Genomic DNA, 20,158 nt, shown 5'->3' with positions numbered 1-20,158 from the left:
TGAAGAGAAGACACTTGTTCTCCATTTTCTCATTTGAATAAGTGGTTATTTCAATCTGTTTTCTGATAGAGAACAAGGTTTACATTAAAAGAATAAATAACTTATTAACAACTGCAAGGAATCTTGCAAAAATATACTTTTTCTATTTACATCTAAAGAAAGTGGGAAAGAAATACACCCTAATAGTTTAAATCATTCTACTGATTGAAAATAAGTAAAACAGTATGTATATAAATTTAATGAAAGCTGGACGGTGAATAAAATCAAAATTTAAAAGATCTCTCTTTAAAACAGATTGAAGAATTCATGATTTTCTTCACATACAAGCTTTGCTTACCATTTTTGCTACTGAAGGAAAAGTTCCTTAAAAGCTATTATTTAAAAAAAATGCAGTCAGAACCAAGCTGTGTTCAAGAGTACATTCTTGAACATATTCTTTCCCTTACAAATTACTTTGATATTGACAAAAGGTAGCCCATCAAAAGAATTAGATAAAAACAGAGTTTGTATAATCCATTCAAAGACATTCAAAATAAAACATAATGAAATGCGAAATCCCAGAATAAAAATCTCCTGGATCATATGGCCAGGCAAGAATAACTACTTAAAAATCCCCGTGCAATCACCAGACTAAATACTTCTGTGAAAATTGATACTATTTTATTGGCAATTTTATCTAAAAAGCCTTGTTCAAAACATATTACAATCTGCCTTCAATCTTCTACAACAAGACAAGATTCCTTCATGTACCATTCAATATTTCTCCCCTTCCCCAGAAAATTATAATAATTTGGTCTTCATTCCCCAAAATTTTATTCCAAAACTCGGTATTCACACATTTTTTCTCTCGACTTGGCTATAAAAATGGATTTGACCCCCCCCCAAAAAAATTGAGCTGCGAGTTACGTGGGCTTTCCCAAGTAGTATTGTTGAGTACTAGGAAGGTGGTTACGTTACCACTTCAGTGTGGAGAATGCAAGCAAGTTGCACTGAGGTGTTGTAACAAAGCTGCTTTCATCCTAAAGACTCGCATTCTTCATGCAGAGGCAAAAAACAAAAAAAAACACATTTGTTTTAGTCGTTTTAAGTAAATGAAAGAAAAATACATTGGATTAAACTTTCAAAGCAAGATAAACACATTTCAAAAGCACTTTTAAAAGAAAAATTATATAGAAGCCTGGTTCCTGAGAAGTTGCCAAAAATAAAACCAAATTGCCTGCAGGTGGGGCGTTGCGCACAATGGGAGGAAGGTAGAGTGTGATTGGCAAGGGGGGTGGGGGATAAAGGAAAAGGAAAATGAGGGTTAAATCATGTTCTCCCAAAAGGGAACTGCTGATAAGACTTTTTCCCCCCTAAAAGCAGCTCAGTGATATCCCTCTCTCTGAATACATGTGTTAAATGATTGCGTTAAGAAAACAGCTGGGTGAAGTAAAAGGAAATCAGAAAGGCAGAGGTCCCATGAGCAGCTTACATACAAACTCAATTCAGGGATTGTGTTAATTTTTGTAAAGACTCCAAACATTATCATTGCTTGTAATACAGACTCACAGAACCATGCAATAAAGATAGCTTTACAATATAGTGTTACTGTGTCCACCTTATTTAAAACTTCTAACATAAAATAATTAATAGAATATTAGATTATGTTTTGGAGTTGTTTACCCTTTAATCCTTCCCTCAAAAAATTCTGCAGGAATGTCCCCTGACCCAGTATATTAATTAAGCATCCATTTTAGGTATGCAAAATGATGCAATGTAGCATGCAACTGAAATTTATGGGGAATGAGAGTCAGGTTCAGGAAAAGCTTGATCTTGTTCAGTAGTTGTCACAGGTAAATATGGAAGCTGTAAAATTACATCCATACTGCGGCCTCCTCTTTTGATCTAACCCCTCCTTCCTCTCCCCCACCCCCTCATATAGCAGTTATGTGAGTGGGTGGGGTAGGGAGAGAATACCCCCCCCCACCCCCTAAAATGCTTTATTCATAACGTATATAGTAAATACTAATCAGGACATACTTATTGTACTATCAATTCAAAGCATTCTGCGAGTGTCAATGCCCCTCATGTTTCTTCCTGAACAATGCATCTGTGAAGCATTTGAGAGGGTGTTACATGGCATCCAGCCCATCAGTGTCCAGTAGTCATGACTTTTGTGGTGGCTGCACAGAGCTCCATTGCTTCCCTCAGTATGAACCTCCTGAACCTCAGGATGTGTCAGTCAGCGGCATTAACTTGCATTTATCTCCTTACTGGAGGCCAACAAGCTTCCGGCAGATCAAAGTGTACCTTCAGCAAGTTGACATTCTTCCAGCAGTAGCTGACGTTTACCTCCGTGTACATCCCTTGATAGCTCAATACAACATACAAACAAGACAGAGGAGTGGGCAACCTTGCCGGACTCCAGATTTGACAGAGAAGCTGTCTCTTTCCCAGGCTTGCGCTACTGATGCCCACGTAGAGCAGTTCCATCCAATTTCTGATTCCCTCCCCAAAACCAGTTGCAAGGACCCAGTGCAATTCATCACAACCTGATCAGAACAGGAACCTTCCTAATTTCTATGCCTCAGTTACCACACATCACACTTGAATGACTATCCGAAAGAGCAATGCAGTTCTAATATAGTTCTCAAAACACAAACACCATAACCTAGTAATGAAGTGTCTTTTTCTAAAAAAAAGGAGAAACCCCATTCCTGTTATGCATTTCTTGCATTCCCAATGCATTCTTACAACTTGGGCAGCATGGTAGCTTAGTGGTTAACATAATGCTATTACATAGCAGCTGGCATTGAACCCTGATAGTTTGTAAGGAGTTTGTATGTTCTCCCCATGACTGTGGGTTTCCTCTGGGTGCTCTGGTTTCCTTCCATATTCCAAAGATGTATGGCTAAGTAGGTTAACATGGGTGTAATTGAGCAGTGCAGACTCGTTGAGCCAGAAAGGCCCATTACCGTGTTGTATAAATAAAATTTTAAAACAAAAGTTTTTTTTTAAAAAAAGACTTGTTTTTGGATAGCTGGCATTCCAAGTCAGCCAAAAGAGGAAAATAGGGAGAGGGCGTGGTCAAAAAAATGTTGCTGTTCCAAATTTCTCCCTTTTGCTAGGACTGAATTCTTTCCCCCACTCCCACCAGGAGAAGAGCATGTCTATTTTTAGCCATAATTACAGCTTCTAGGCCATCACACATTTTTGTGATTATGTGCCCATAAGGTCATTGGTAACTGTGAAATTTGTTTTTTTTTAATTCCCTGCACACCTGATCACCACTCAATCCATTTCAGCTCTCAAAATGTGGCAGAAGCTAGCAACACATCAAGAGAATAGTTTCTATAGATACCAGTTTCTATAGATTCTGCACAGCTCCCAGTGACAATGCAGAGAATTATACTTGACAGGCACTGTAGTTGTTTTCTGATTGTTCATAGGCTAAGTAGATCAACCCACCTGTACAAGCCAGCAAAGCTGTAATGATGTTATAGTTATCCAAGTAACCTTTTGCAAAACAGTTAAAATAAAATCATTGCACATACTATTCTTAATTTCATTTTGGCTACTCAAACTCCCACAAAAATCATAACTGCACTTTCCTGATATTGCAAAACCATTTCCCAAGGCTAAAGAGGACAAAAAGACACTTTATTCAGGAGGTCTCAGGATAAATGAAGCTACCAATGACATGCTTCTAAATTTAGAATGAATCATTTTGGGAAAAAGCTCAAATTTCATAAATTATTCAAAAATAAAAAACCCAAATGCAAAGTATCAATTTATAAAACACCTCAAATGCCATCATGAGAGAATAAACCTGTTTTCGCAAACTGCTGATGTGTATTGTTAATGTCAGTATTAACTGAGAAGTAACATCACATCAAATTATTCAATACTCATTTGGTATCAGTTTATGCTTGGTGTCTAGGGACAAAAAAATTCTCTCAGCTCCTTTAACTTGAGGAAGAGAATACAAATGCAAGATGTTGATAATTTCCTCCCCATAAAAAGCTTTTCAAAATGTACCCCACGTTTAGCCTCTTGTGAAGAATGGCTATTTGGCTGAACTACAAGAGGCCAAATAACATCCATAGAACAATATCCAACAAAGTTAGGCAGCATCCATTGAATGAGAAACAACAAAAAAAAATCAACATTGCAGCTGAACAACCTTTTGTTAGTTCTGATGACCTGAAACATTAAATCCTTTTCCCCCCTACAGATGATGATGGAATTGATTGTTTTCTGCATCTTGTTTTTTATTTCCAATTTAAATCATTGCAAGCATTCTACCTTATCACCACAAATCCATTAACGTAAATGCAAGGTAATATTAATGGTATGAAAATTATTATTTTTTTTAAACTTAAATGTCATTGTGTAAAAGTTTATTGTCATATGCACAAATACATGTGTGCACAGGTGCAATGAAAAACTTACGTGCAGCAGCATCACAATATTGATAAGAAAAGCATAAATTAAACATAAATTACACAAGAAAGAACACAGAAAATTTTATTATAGTGAAAAATGGTCATAGTGTTGCTATACTGAGGTAGTGATTAGGGTTGTGCAGGTTGGTTCAGGAACTGAATGGTTGAAGGGAAGTAGCTGTTTTTGAACCTGGTGGTGTGGGACTTTTCTGTACCTCCTGCCCGATGGTAGTTGCAAGATGGCGGCATGTCCCAGATGGTGGGGATCTTTGATGATAGATGTTGCCTTTTAACTCATGTAGATACTACTGAAGGTGGAGAGGGATGTGCCCGTGATATATTGGGCTGAGTCCGTTATTCTCTGCAGCTTCTTACGTTCCTGCGCATTTGAATTGCCAAACCACATCATGATGCAACCAGTCAGGATACTTTCAACAGTACATCTGTTGAAGTTTATTAGAATGTTTGGTAACATGCTGAACCTCCTTAACCTTCTAAAGAAAGTAAAGCCATTGGCATGCCTTCCTTGTGATAGCATCTATGTGCTGAGCCCAAGCAGGTCATCCAATATGTTAACATCCAGGAATTTGAAGCTGCTCTCTCCACCGCCGATCCACCAACGTAGAATGGTGCATGTGCGCCCTCCTTCCACTTCCTGAAGTCAACAATCAGCCCTTTAGTTTTACTGGCCTTGAGTGAGGTTGTTGTTGTAGCACCACCATTCCAACAGCTGTCCTATCTCACCCCTGTACACTGACTCATCACCACCTGTAATTCATCCAACAGTGGTGTTGTTGGTGAATTTGTATATGGCATTAGAGCTGTGCTTAGCCACACAGTCATGTGTGTATAGGGAGTGGAGCAGGGGGCTAAGCACACAGCCTTGAGGTGTACTTGTGTTGATGGTCAGTGAGGAGATGTTGTTACCAACCCTCAGTGATTGAAGTCTGCTGATGAGGAAGTCAAGGATCCAGTTGCAGAGGGAGGTACAGAGGCCCAGGTCTTGAAGCCTGATGAGGAGTTTGGATGGGATAATTGTGTTGATTCAAACAGAAAAATGCTGGAAATGCAGGCCACCCCCACGTAATGGCAGGGTTGCTTTCCTAGAAAATGGACCATACTGCGATTTTCCGTAATGTGAAGCTGTGTCACCTGCTCGTGTCAGGGAAAGTACTTCCCCACCTTCCCTCCCTCCCCCCCCCCCCCCCCCATATAAATTCTGGGAGAGCAAGTTCTTATTCTGGTAGTGATTGTGAATTCTGCAAGGGCAACTTTCAGTTACCTGAACTATCATAACCAGGGGGTTGCCTATCCTCTGCAGGTCAGGCTTGCTGAATTGCCTGATTTGCTGAGTGTTTGCAGCAGTTCTACATTTTAATTTCAGATTTCCAGCATCTGTAGTTAGATTTTCAATTTTAAAAATTAATCTTAATAGCAGAAGAAACTCTTGAATATTGTTTTCACTAATTTACATAAATATTGTTAGAAACAAAGTTGAGAAAAAAATTTTCACTGCGTACATTGGACTCAAGTCACGGCATCATGGTTTGGAAGATTTCAAAAATATTATTTTGCTAGCAATACATTACCGATTCAAACCAAGGCACCAACAGTACCAGATTTGAATTAGAACGTACCATCTGTATCAATACTGGAGAAAAAAAATGGACACAGAGAGGCAAGACCTAAGAAAACATTTGGCTCACTTTCATTTTTCTTGCTACTATAAAAAAGGTCCATTAAAAAATAATTGACCATTTGTATCAGCAAGGACTTGACAAACTGAATAACCAGCAATCCAACACATTTATGCTTTAACTGAACTTGCAGTTCTGTAATACTGTTCCAAATTTTGGTACAAATATTGGGAAGATAATCTACTACCTTAAAAACAGATTATGTTACTGAACAAAGCTGTTACACCTTTGTCACAAACTAAAACTTAAATCCTCAAAACACTCAAATAACAGGCGTCCTTCAGGTTTGCAATAATTTATTCGAATGCCAGGTAGAGTCTGCATACTTCCCCCACATTAGTTTTATTTCACAAACATGTATAGCATTCTGTCCCCTTTCTCTTCTCCAATATCGCCCCTGCCAATCAAAAATCATTGGGAACCAAACATAAATAACGATAATGAGTTTATATTTACATCCAGTGTAAAACTGTGACAAATCAAAGTGTCTTTATTTTGACCTTACAGAATATGAAGGAATGGCAAATCATGCAACTTAGTGGGAATGCAGATGATATTCCCACCTACGCAGTAATTATGTCTTTCTTTGGGGTAGAAAGACTGGGGACTATCAGAGTCTTGTGAATGGAACACACTGCAGCCACAGTGAATTAAAATTCATAAATATGCATAGTGAACCATATGACAATGTGGTGAAACTGCTCAGATGAAAAAGGATGCATAATTTTAAGTACTTGTAAGATACTTATACAAGAGATTATACACGTACACAAATCCAGATCCTTCAAGGAAGGGCTTACAAAGTTTGAACAAATTATGACAACATTTGGTTCCTAATTTTGGTTTTCTTGCCGACTGTAGTAACATTGCAATAGCATGATATACAACAGCACCCACCTTTATACAATCATATTGGAAGATAATCAGGTCTAAAAAAAATTACATTAAATCTAACATACCCATCAATTTCAGATTCATACTGGAAGGCCACCAACTCCTGATAGTGAATGGAAAAAACTGATCATCATTCAATAAAATATCTTGTTAAAAATTACCACATTGTCAACAAGAGAAATTGAGGAATTTCTTTTAAAGATCCTATGCTGAAAGCATGGCTGGAAACTAGAAAATTTAAGTGATGCAGGATTTTGGCAATTTTTAATGAAAGGTTTGTTGTACAACAAACTAAAAAGTTAAGAAAAAACATCAAGTCAAAATTTTAAAAAAACCTCAAGGTTAACTTATGTTTCATTATTTTAGCTTTCTCAGTTTAATCAAATTAATCAATCTGTTCATGGGAGTAAATATTTAAAGCCTCTAGTTTAAAATATTTTATCCAACAGTACATAAATTGCTTACTTCTGTTTATGTATAACACCTCTTAAAATGCTTATTGTTTTGAACATACTGATACATGTTTATGAATTTAATTGACAATGAAAAACAATTGCTTCAGTAAAAGGTGTTCAGATAAAGCCAATATTTTTTGTTTTACACTGAAACTTGCATTTAAAATAGCAAAAAAATCAGATTTTTGACTGAGGCACCACAACTTATTCTCACTGTAATGGAGCTACCTTTTCTATAGATAAATTCAAGAGTTATCTATGTCCACCTGGGTGAAATTATTCTCACAATGAACAACTTTACCAGTAACTTCACTACCTTCTTCCAAGTAACAGGTGCGGCCACAGAAACCCAAATAGGTCCTAGCTGTTCCTGCCTTTTCACAGGTTATGTGCCAGTCCTACAGATTTCCCCACCTCACCTGATCTGGATGGACTGGGGGGGGTGGTAGCAATATTTATGGGGAGGAAGGGGAAATAACCAGAAGTAAATGAACAATTGAGGATTAGGCCCACAATCATAGTTAACCATGATTAAGGTGACATGGGAGGGGCGGAAATAAATCAAGCTTCCATTGGGGAAATTCTTGGGAGACACAAGAGACTGCAGATGCTGGAATCTGGAGCAACACACAACATGCTGGAGGAACTCAGTGGGTCAGGCAGAATCTATGGAGGGAAACGGATAGTCAACGTTTCGGGACAAGGCCCTTCATCTGGAAGTCTTCGGGTTGGTAATGACATTAGGGGAACAGGGAGGTCAATGTACTATAAGTGAAGTATGGGACATATCCAATAGAACCTAAATCTATTGGTGTTGGGAGGTACCAAGTGTGAGCAGTTTTCTCAGAACAACATTATTCTAAATCTCTCATGATGTTACAAAATGAGCACTATATGGAGAATAAGGTCATCATATCAGGGACAGAAGAGTGGTTCAAGAATTCAAGTAACTAGCTGAATTTCTGGAAAGAAACAGAACTACTCAGAAATAATTATTGATTTCACTCTGAGGAAACAAGACCTAACTGAAAATGTTGAAAAATAAAAGCAATGTTATGCAGCTGAAATTCTCAGCAATGGTTTCCATATTGGCAGTCCCTCAGTGAAAAACCATTAACACTAAAGTGGCAGAAAAGCACCAGCAAGGTATTCTTCATCACCTTGAAGAGTAGGGCTAGCAGAAAAGACAATTCCTCATGTCTCCTGGCAGATAGATGAGATCAGTTTTCCTATGTAGCTTTCAATGAGCACAGGTCATTATTAGTTCTACCAATGCAGTAGTAACCTTTCTTTGCTATTAGTCCCACTTACACTGGAATTGATAAGTTATAGACAAAACTTAAAGATAGCTTGTTGATTAGCTTGGTGTGAAATTCAGTGGTGGCCACTTGCATGGCTGCCATTTCTCAACTCTGAATACAGGTGATCCCCATGTTATAGCTGTTTGGGTAATGGGGAAAAAAAAAAATCACCCTTACAGAATTCACAATATCACTACCAAAATAATCTGAGATACAGAATAAAATTTGCACACATTTATGTAAAATCTATGGAATCCATGTAAAAAAAAAAACAAGTAACTAAACAAATTCTTTTCTTAATGCGTTTCTTGATGTCAGCACAGATGATGCATCTTTGCTTTATGGAAAATCACCTGTGGTTGTCATTTGGATCCAAGTCTCAGATACAGCCAAGATGGTGCTCATAGAACAAATGAGGAACACAACTAAAGGTCCTCTTTCCCTTGTATTAATGAAGGGCCCCATTAAATAAATCAATACCAATGATGAGAGTTCACACAATAAGCTAATCCCTGCAGCATTCCTAGGACCTGGCACAGAAATAAAATTAACAAACTTGCTAAAACTATCAAGGTAGAAAGTACCCTTGGCACCTCTCCCTTTCGTTCCCACCTCTCCCTGTGCCATCATACTTTAGTCTAAGCATCAGCTCTTCTTTCCCTTCACACTTCCTATACTCCTCTGATTAGAAAAAGATATTTCATTATGCGAGGTTTTGCTTAGATGCAGGCCCTGAATTACTTTGTTATTGCAGCACACTAACTACTGGCACAATAAAGAGCACAGCAGTTGCTGCCAAAAAAAACAGTAGCTGCCGACAAAGGAGGAGGAACTACTGATTTACATAACATACTACCGATCACAGACGCGTGTACTCTTCGTAATTCAAGAAGAAACCCCTAATCAATAAAGTTGGACTTGGGACAACCTGCAATCGAAATGCAATCCAGGTTTATTCATGGGAAATACGATAAAACTGTATTTAACAAAAAAAATCACAGAATAAATGGCACTCGTCTGCTTAATGCCAGAATGAACTAACCTTGGCCAAGGTCACCACTTTGCCAGCATCTCCTGTTGACTCCATCCACCCAAAGACCATTTCCAAATTCTCTACTATATATTTGCAGATGACACCACTGTTGCTGGTAAAATCTCAGATGGCCACGAGGAGGCACACAGGAGTGAGATAGATTGGTTGGTTGAGTGGTGACACAACAACCTCGCACTCAACATCAGCAAGACCAAAGAATTGATTGTGGACTTCAGGAAGGGGAAGTTGAGAGAACATACACCAGTCCTCATTGAGGGGTCAGTGGTGGAAAGGGTGAGCAGCTTCAAGTTCCTGGGCATCAACATCTCGAAGGATCTATCCTGGGCCCAACACACTGATGGAATCACAAAGAAAGAACACCAGCAGCTCTACTTCGTTAGGAGTGAGGAGATTTGGTATATCACTAAAGACTCTTACAAATTTTTATAGCTGTATGGTGGAGCACATTCTGACTGGATGCAACACAGCCTGGTATGGAGGATCCAATGCACAGGATTGCAAGAGGCTGCAGAGGGGTGTAGATTCAGTCAGCTCCACCACAGGCAGAACCCTCCCCACCATTGAGGATACCTTTAAGAGGAGGTGCCTCAAGGCAGCAACATCCATCACTAAGGACCCTCACCATCTGAGACATGCCCTCTTCTCGTTACCACCATTGGGGAGAAGGTACAGGAGTTTGAAGACCCACATTCAAGAATTCAGAAACAGCTTCCTCCCCTCCGCCATCAGATTTCTGAATAGTCCATGAACACTACCTCATTATTACTTTTTTTTAAAAAAGAGCATTTTGTTTTATTTTTGCAATTTATAGATGTTTTTTAATGTCTTTGCACTGTGCTGCTGCTGCAAAACAGCAAATTTCACATCATATGTCAGTGATAATAAACCTGATCCCGATTCTGAATCTTATACAGTTCGATGAGCTTACTTCTCATTCTTCTAAACTCTTCAACCGGTCTTGACGGCAGAATCCCCTCTCTCCAAGACAGAATCTCGTACACACAGACTCAAAGTCCAGTGTACCCTTCCTCAGGAGTGGACAGCACAGTTACTCACCATAGTTACCAAAGCCCTGCATGATCTCAGCAAGACCTCCTTGCTCTGGCACCTTTGCAATAGAGACCAGCACTATTTGCCTTCCTAATTGCTTGTTGTACCAGCTTGTTGGCTTTCCACAACTCCCAAACCAACACACTGAAATCCCTCTGCACAAACACGTTGCCAACTTCTCACCATTTAAGAACACTTGGTTTATTCTGCCTACCCGTTATAAAAATTACATTTTCACTATACTGTACTAAAGCTACCACATTTTTGCCATTTACCTAACCGCTGTCCTTTTGAAGTACATTACAAGTCATTAATGCAAGTGGTCAACAGCCAAATACACTGTGGTAAACCACCAGTAAGTGTGTCAAGCTAAAAACAACTTAATTCCTACTCTTTGTATGATCCTTAAACAAATCCCACACACACCAGACAGCCTTGTTTTGTACGACCAAATATCTATTAAATAAGCCTCGTACACTGGCTCTCTATTTATCCAGCAAGTTACATTCTCAAAATAAAAAGTCAAAGTTTTCCAAACTTACTGTAAAAAGTGTCACAAGATGGTGTCCACCACATTATAGGAAGCAAGTGCCGATGACGGTTTCTTCTATGCAGAATGCCACTATTCAGTCAAGAATGACAGCCCCGAGCTTCCAATTGTCTGGAACTTTAATTCTCTATTCCACTCCCATTCGTCCCTGGCCTCTTATTATTCTATCTGTGACCAGTGCAAGCTTGAAGAACAGCAGCTAACCCCTCTACTAACATTGCAGCCCAGCCTTCAAGATAGTATATTGAATTATTAATTTCAGATAACCAACCTTCCCATGCCCTCCCCCCCACCTCCTCTTCACAGATGCAATTGTGGTTCTGTTTCAATTTGTTTCTTTTTCTTTTTTTTCCTCTAGCTGTTTATTTTCTGGTCAACTATGGTCTGCGCCTTATCACAAGCAACCCTTCTGCTTCTCTCCACAATTTGAAAAAGGCTAGTTTTCTCACTTTTTCCAGTTCTGATGAATGGTGTATAACCAGAAAAGTCAACTTTGCTCAAGCTGCAAGTGCTTCCAGCACTGTGTGTTTTGGATTTCCAGCAACTGCATTTTTTTCTGTTCCAGCTCCCTATCATATCTCTCCCTCCTTTCTTAAATAGCAGTAATACATTTGCTACATTCCAATCAGCTGGCAGTATTCCAGGATCTAAGGAATCTTGGAAGATGATCACTAATGCATTCACTTATTCTGCAGCCAGCTCTTTCAGAACTATGGGATGCAGGCCATCAGCTCCAGGGCATTTGTCAGATTTTAATTCTCTTAATTTATAAATGCTTTTCCTTTCGATTAATTACTTCAAGTCCCTCACTGTCATTAGACACCAAATTTCCCTTTATCTCTGCTACAGTTACTGTCCTCCACAGAGGAGGCAGATGGAATATTTAATGCTTGTGCCATTTCTTTACTCCCCATTATAATTTCTCTCACTCATCTCCAAGAGATTCAGTTATTTTTTGCTACTCTCTATTTAAAAAAAATATAGCTGTATATGATCTTACAATTATTTTTGCATTTCCCTGCTAATGTACTTTCAGTCAACCTTGGACCTTCTTCATACTTTTTAAGTTAACTGTTACTCACCATCACTCTTTTACATCGTGTACCAAGATTATAGCATTTTAACAATACCAATTAACTCCACTTAATGCAAGAATATACAATAGTCTCAAAGCTGTTCTTCCTGCTTGAATCTGCTTTCACTAATCCTGTAATGACAACAGGAAAAGGAGCTTTGATAGTGAAATCATAAGAAATTGTTTAAATTACAATAGTATGCAAAACAAATTGATTAGTGACGAGTTACGATGATAAGCTGCAAATGAATTACAGAAAATATAATGTTCGCAACTTGACACTGGCAAGAATCAACTAATTCATTCCAGAGGCTTGCTCAATCTGTTAAAATCTCAAATGCCACAACTTCTATCAGAGCAGATGTCTACAGATGTTAACTATCCTTTTTTTCCACTCGCATATTGCGGCAATCATTACTGATTACATAACTGAATACACTCAGGCAATAGTCATGTTCATTCCTAACTTCCCTACTAGGAACTATTCTTCTAACCCTGACACCTTCTGAATTCTCTCAAAAAAAGTCATTCCACCGCCCTCAAAAAGTACTTAAGAGAAAATGAATTCAATTTGTTTCTCCCATGTTTATTTTCTTTTGCTCAGTATAGACCATTCCATATTCTTTTTCATGCCAAATGTCACATTACAAACAATGCCCCAAGTTGAGTTGAGTACTTATATTGACGTGAGATAAGATATGAGCCGCTCCATAGAAAGACAAAAGCCATCATTCTAGAACTTTGAACACAAACACTGGGCAGCAATTCAGACAAGCTCAATATTAAATCTAAATGGTGTTCCTATGAAATCTGCACATGCAAATATCAAGTCAGATTCACCATTGTGCATACAGTTCAAATTCCTGCTCAGCTCCAACTCTTCAGTGTACACATCACATGTCAAATCTGCAGTTTAATAGCTTAATCCATATCAAAAAGCAAACCCAAAATACACCCTGCCAAGCACACTAACTTCAGATATACATAATTCAGATGAAATTATCCATTATCATCAGCAGTCCTTCAACAAATAATAGTTCTTTACAATTCTTCAACTAACAGCCATGAAGGGCCAGGAAGAGCCAGTATTGACATTTCTAATGCCTAATATATGCAAATTCAAAATTTAACATTTGACTGAGGGATTAGGGTTGAGGTATTGATTAGGAACAGTGAGCAATTAGCTGTCATATTGTCCCAAATTTCACAGCCTGCAAATGTGAAACTGTCATTCAAACTTTATATATAAAACTCAACTCTTTTCCTTCGAGTAGTCTTCCAGATTGTGTACTCTGCACAGCGTCAGTCATATTCATATTAAATTAACAGCCTCACTGCTGCATGGGTAATATGGTAAAATGAACAGAAAGAAATAATCAATTTTACATCAAGAATAACAGTATCTGATTACCCAGTTCCCAACAAAAAGTCTTTCTTTCCTTTTCTCTCAACCTTCTCCAAAGCAAATCAAATAAACATATTACATTTACAGTTCCAAAACCACCATGAAAGAACATATCTTCAAAATGAATCACTTCTTTTCCCAGGAAAAAGTTCAAAACACTTACTTTGGTCTACTCTTGTCAAGTAGATGTCAAATTAGATTTGATTTAACTGAATGATTACCAATATAGAATCTATTTAACATACTGCATCATAACTGTCCATTATTACTGTGTAAATAATATTTTCCAAAGACATCTCTATAATATACTTCAGAAATTCCACTTAAAATAAATGCCTACATATTATACCAATAAACATCTTGCTCAATATTCTTCTACCTGATATTACTCAAACAACCAGGAGCTTTCAACCAACACACACACATCTCACTCCACCCAAAAATAAGCATTTTAAAATACTCATTCTAAGCACGTCATGATTGAAAGGACAGAATTATACCAATGAACAATTTGTCAAAATGCAAATCTAAAATAAAGAAAAATACATAGTTATGCCTTACTGAAATCCTAATGACATTATTCAGAGCTTAATGTCAACAAATGTCACAGATTTCAATGAACTTGGTTTTGCAACATTCTAATGTAAACTAAAAGCAAAATACCTCAACAAGAGTTGGAATTCTGGCTGCAACTGTGGAGTGTTTAATATTCATACTGCGAGAATGAGGGGCTTTAACTTCAGCTCATATATAGTTTAAATTATGTTGTGCTCATTTTATATCTCCGAAATATGTCAGTAAGCCTACATTTCAAGTCAGATTTGGTCGTACACAAGTTCTATCCACTGCCTATTTTAAACTCAGATTTCCAAAGGCATGCAATAACCATCGGACGAGGTAACAAACAGAAGAATCTGAAGTTACTATTTGGCAAGTCAATATTGGTCTAGGGGGCTTCTTCCACCTCCTTAAAAAAAACAAAAAGCTTGCTCTGTACCAAGGCATCGAACTGCATACCTGTTACTTCCTTAACATCCAATGATTTGGAACAGGATTACGAACTTGAGATTTTGGTATTCAACATGCACCATCTTAAAATCTAATTCCATTGCACTAGATAACCAAGCGCAGCAGTTCAAAGCACATATGCTATTGCACACGAGCGAGGAATGGAAAGAAAAACATTAGAAGTGAGCGAATGTTGAACTGCCGGTTTGCAGAGAAACTGGTTTTAGAGATACTTTCAATAAAAAAAGCAAACATCTTACATTGCAGTCCCACAGGATGTGTTCGACCATCACAACAGTAGCAATGATTTTTGACACCAAATGGTTTGTTTTACTTCAGGTTTTTCTTCCTGGCACGCAAGTATTTTTTTTTGGCAAAAATGTTACAATTCGTGGGAGTACGAAAGAAGGTATCCACATACAGGAAACAGCGGGATCACCGAGACTGCCAACTCTGCAATGTTTACCCAACCGGGCAAGAGCAAGGCTTGCTTGCCAACTGCACCCACAGTCAGCCCAGCGGGGCAGGGAGACAGTACGCATGCGCGGTCTTTCCCACTCGGCCGGCGGACTGACATCCGAGGCAGCCAACCGGCGGGCCGGCACCCGGCCGACGCCACGCACCGAGTCAACCAATGGGGGGCGGCGAAAGAGGCGGGGACTCGGCGAAGCCAACGGTTGCGGCGTGGGCTCGTTGGGTCGGTCCGGGCACCGATAAACCGAACGAAGAGCAGGTAAGGAGAACAAAAGTCACCGGACTTCGTGCACACCCACCTGGACCGAAGGTAATCCGATGGGAAAGTCCTTTTTATTTATCTCGATGCTCACTTTTTTGAAAAACAACATAAAATAAAATACTGCCTTGCTTATATACCGCAGCAAAGCCACATTCTTGCTCACAGTTTCTAAGGGTAGATTTATAAGAGAAGCCGCAACTTAAATCGAGGTGCATTCACACAACCGCCGGCTTTCTCTTAGTTTTTATCTACAAGCTGCTATTCAACCTAACTTGACTAACAGCCGACGTCACGCGGCGCAGGTGTGAGTGACAGGAGCCGCGGGGTGGTGGGTGGGGCTCGGAGGTGGGAGCCGAGCCAATCAGGTCCACGGGATTGCCTGGAGTAGGCGGTGCCGGCCGGCAAGGGAGGTGGAGCTAAAGCGGAGGCCCCTGTCAGTCAGGGCCGCCGAGGGCCCGGGATTGGTGAAAGGCGACGCCGCTGAGTGGGCAAGCGGGTTGGCCAATGGGAAGCCGCACCGTTTCTTGGCCCGGCGGCATCTAGTAACAGCACAGAGCACCAGAAGACAGGCAGGTGGCGTTTTCATGGTGCTCATTGCAGCCTGTGCAGGAGATGCCATCAGCTAAAGAGAGAAATAATTATTGCTGGATGTCGAGGTGGAGCGTGGAAAGGAGAAAAAAATACTGCATTCCCTGGGAATCTGAAATACAGAAAACGTTTAACAATCATAGCAGGTCCAAGCATGGCTGGGTTCAGTTCCAAATAAAAGGGAAATTATAGACCCTAGCTACGCCTGCATCTTTGGCATATGTAGAGCACTCTCTGCTTCAGTCTTACTTTGTTCTCTGTTCTTATGTCAATACAGCTTCTTGCTTTCACATTGTCTCCGCTGCCAATTTCCACCCTGCTGTCTTGCTTCACATGGTCCATCTTCCATTTCTCTGCCTACGTTTCAAGGTATAGGCTGGCAGCCAATATCTACACTAAGATATTGCACCCACAATTAGCATAACCACACATCCCTTTACCCTGTTTCCAATAAGGACTCTATTACATTCCCTCAACTAGTGGCTTTTGAAGGAGTGACAGAAGAATGTTTAATAAAGATAAGTAATGACCGACAGTGTGCTAAGAATCCCATTGATCTTTATGAAGTGATGAGCTAGTTGACTAAATGGCCTTTCATCATTATAGACTTTTAACAGTCAAACATTTGGACAGCAACGAGTTAACTTAGTTATGATAAAAGATCATTAACTAATGACATTCTCTTGTATCAACATTAAATCTATTTCTTCACAAATGTTATCTGACTTCTGCATATTTCTGTTTTTATTTCAGATTTTGAACATTGACAAGTATTTTGCTTTTTTCAATATATTTTGCTTTATTTCAGATTTTGAACATTGACAGTATTTGCTTTTTTCAATATATTTGCTTTAGTTTGTTTAGAATTGACAGACCCTTTGTAATACTAAGGAACGCTGTAAAGACACAGAGATGCTATCCTTAAGACAAAGCATTAAACCGATCATTCGAGTGGAAGTGAAGATTCCATCAGCACTGTTCAAAGAATAGATAATTATCCTACCTAACATTTCTCCTGTAACAGAAAAGCGATTAATTGATTCCCTCATCTAATTTGCCCTTTGTGAACCTTATGTGCAAATTGATAGTTGTGTTCACTTGCATAACAACAGCGATTACTCTTCAAAAAGCAGTTCATTGTTTCCAATATGCTTTGCAATGCTCTGAAGCTGTAGAAAAGAAACTTCTTGTTCAATATTTTGGCAATAACATTAACAAGCCATGGGAATAGAAAACAGAAAGAAATGTTTTGCTTTTGTGCCATGGAAGTATGTTTCAGATCGATAACTTTATAAAAAGTACATAAAAAGATTTGCATAACACCTTTCATAGCCCCAAGATTATACCATATCACAACAATTATTGACTTTTAAAGTGCAGTCACTATTTTAATGGGTGGAACCCCAGCAAAACCCCACAAACAGCAATTAAATAACTACTGTATAATGTGTTTTAATGATGTTGGAGAACTCCTCTGCTCTTGGATAATGTCTTGTGATCTTTTATATCCACCTAAAGGACAGTAGGATCTCATTTCAATATTTCACACTGCGATTCCTCAGTATTTCAATGAAGTATCAGCCTTGACTATGTGTTAAAGCTCCTGACGTGGGACTTGAAATCACAACCTTCTGACTTGGTGACGAGAATGCTACCAATGTGCCAAAGTGGATATCATCTGGAAACCCTCCAAAGCTGGTTATCTTGGTTTTGTATATCTTTGTTAAATAGAAATATACTGCTGCCCCTCAGCCTACTGACTCCTGTGCAGTGGAGGCACACAATTGGCTGTCAAGTATTTTGTCTATGTGACCATTCTTAATGTGAGCTCATGTAATGCATTTTCGAAGCCGTAGCAACATCCAAAGGTGCTTCAAATAAAACTTTACACTGTGATGCCTGAAATATTAGAGCAGATGATTAAAAACTTGGTCAGAAACTTTCTAAACTCTTAATCCGTTATAGTGATTGGCAAAATGCAACTTTTACCTAGTGATACATGTTACAAAATTCATGTAAGCATTTAAGTCAACAGGCTCCACAACAGAGTATTCAAAAGGAATAGGTTCAAATAAGGTTATTATCAGCATTAAAAGAACCACTTTGCATATTTCCAGACAGCTCGTGCAATCAAGAAGTGAATGGAAAATAAACAGGAACCACATGTGTATGCCCTGCTCACCTGTGGCAGGTGTTGATGCTGTACACTGATGTTGTATTCATTAATATCTAAATTTTTCTCCACGATGCAGTGTCATTGTAATCCTAAACAATGGAAGGAAATACCATGCCATTTCTGAAATAATTGCCAATGTTCAATGTCGAAAAATAAACATAGTTATTCATAAACATTCTGAGCATGCTCCATTTATTCACCAAAGCAGTGGCTTTCACTTTGGCAAGTGGAATAAAGAGCGTAAGATTTTCATCCAATAGGCACATAGATGGCTGCAACCTCACTGCAATTTTTTTGTGCTTCTTTCCAATTTATTAATGCCGAGGTGGTAGTTGCTTCTTCAAGCACTCCTTTTCATACCCCTTTTGCTCTATATACACCAGACAACCTTCTCCCTAGAACCTCGTTACAGTATAATACAATATTTAATACTCACAGCTTTACCTTTTTCTAATTAATTTTTGGTGAGGTGAAAGGAAGCTCCCAGCAAGAGACATTGGCCATTTGGGCCAAAGAGTATACATCAGTTATCTAGATTACAAGCATAAAAATAAGTGGTACATTTCATGTATGAAAAGGAGTGTCTGGAGAGAATTTTAATTGTCTTATTTATAAAAGAGGCATGGTGAGGAGACTAACCTACTCTTTGGAAATGAGTAATTTAAATATTTTTTTGAGGTTAAGTGGCTCAAATTTTAGTCGTGTTTTACATTTAATGGACACAGCTTGGGTCTCTTGCGGCTCAGGAGACCCAACAGCTGAAAGGAGATGAGAACAGCCTGATCTGACAAGTAAGTGATTTTTCACCAGTGCCTATGGACAGTAGGAATAGGAATGATTCCCCAGACCTCAGTAAATATGCTTCCCACTCCAAGCAATCAGCATCCTGCTGCTATCCATACCTACTTGCTTCTTGCCTCTCCCACCCCAGTCTTATCTCCTATGATCTATCCAAGCCCTAATGTCTCCCTAGCCACACACTGGTGTTGCATGCTTTTCTGTCCAACAGCCATCCAACCTCTCATTCTGGCTGATTGCAGGCAGAAAATGAGTCCAAAAGTTGTGAATTAGGTTCTGTGGTTAAATTCAGGATTACACACCTATCTCTCCCTACCTCCTCCTACCAGACCCTGCTGTTTGTCAGTAAATATGAGTAGTGGGAAATGTCTTGACAAGGAAAAATGTTTTCCATATATATATTACTTGATCCACCTTTGATCTTGTCACTTCTGAGACATCTTCAGTGATGAGCACACATCATTCAGTAGAACTTTGAAGACAAAGCAGCATCATTTTCAAACATACAAACAGTACGTGTACGGTTCTGTGGTCTAGAGATTAGGAAAGTGAGATTCATCAAATCACTGAAAGTCATTTGAAGTGGAAATATATACTGAAATTGTCTGATGGTACCTCAGTGAGCAATGTAACAGCAGAAGATCAAATGAAAAGATGGTTTGCAAACTTCTTTGATATATTGACTGTTTTCAAAATATTCTCTTAGAAATTCATAAAACAAATGGAAGGGATATAAGGGATCAAACATAGCTTGATGCAAACAGGTTCTGTGTAGTCCACCATTGATCAGCCATATCTCTGTTATTCCTGTAGGACCAGAGCAAAAGTTAATATTCTGTGATGAGTGATTTACCTTCTAACTCTCGGAAAGCTTAAAATATGGTCTTCAAGGTTCGAGTCTGAGAGCAACAGAGTAATTGCCTCCTACTTGGACAGAGGCATTGGCA

At 38.8% G+C, this 20,158-nt stretch overlaps 1 long non-coding RNA gene across 6 annotated transcripts in view; it reads right to left on the bottom strand.

Annotated features, from left to right (window-relative positions):
* LOC127583989 (uncharacterized) overlaps positions 1-15,315 on the bottom strand; it is a 48,963-nt gene extending 33,648 nt beyond the window's left edge. For all 6 annotated transcript variants that reach the window (XR_007958322.1, XR_007958325.1, XR_007958324.1 and 3 more), the window contains exon 1: positions 15,174-15,315. This is a non-coding gene — a long non-coding RNA (uncharacterized LOC127583989). The remainder of the gene's footprint in view (positions 1-15,173) is intronic.
* Positions 15,316-20,158: the final 4,843 nt, after the last annotated feature.

The sequence above is a fragment of the Pristis pectinata genome, chromosome 28 (genome assembly GCF_009764475.1).
Source record: "Pristis pectinata isolate sPriPec2 chromosome 28, sPriPec2.1.pri, whole genome shotgun sequence".
Taxonomy (NCBI): Eukaryota; Metazoa; Chordata; class Chondrichthyes; order Rhinopristiformes; family Pristidae; genus Pristis; species Pristis pectinata.
Note: the sequence above shows the minus strand (reverse complement) of the source record. Positions and strands in the feature narration are given on the sequence as shown.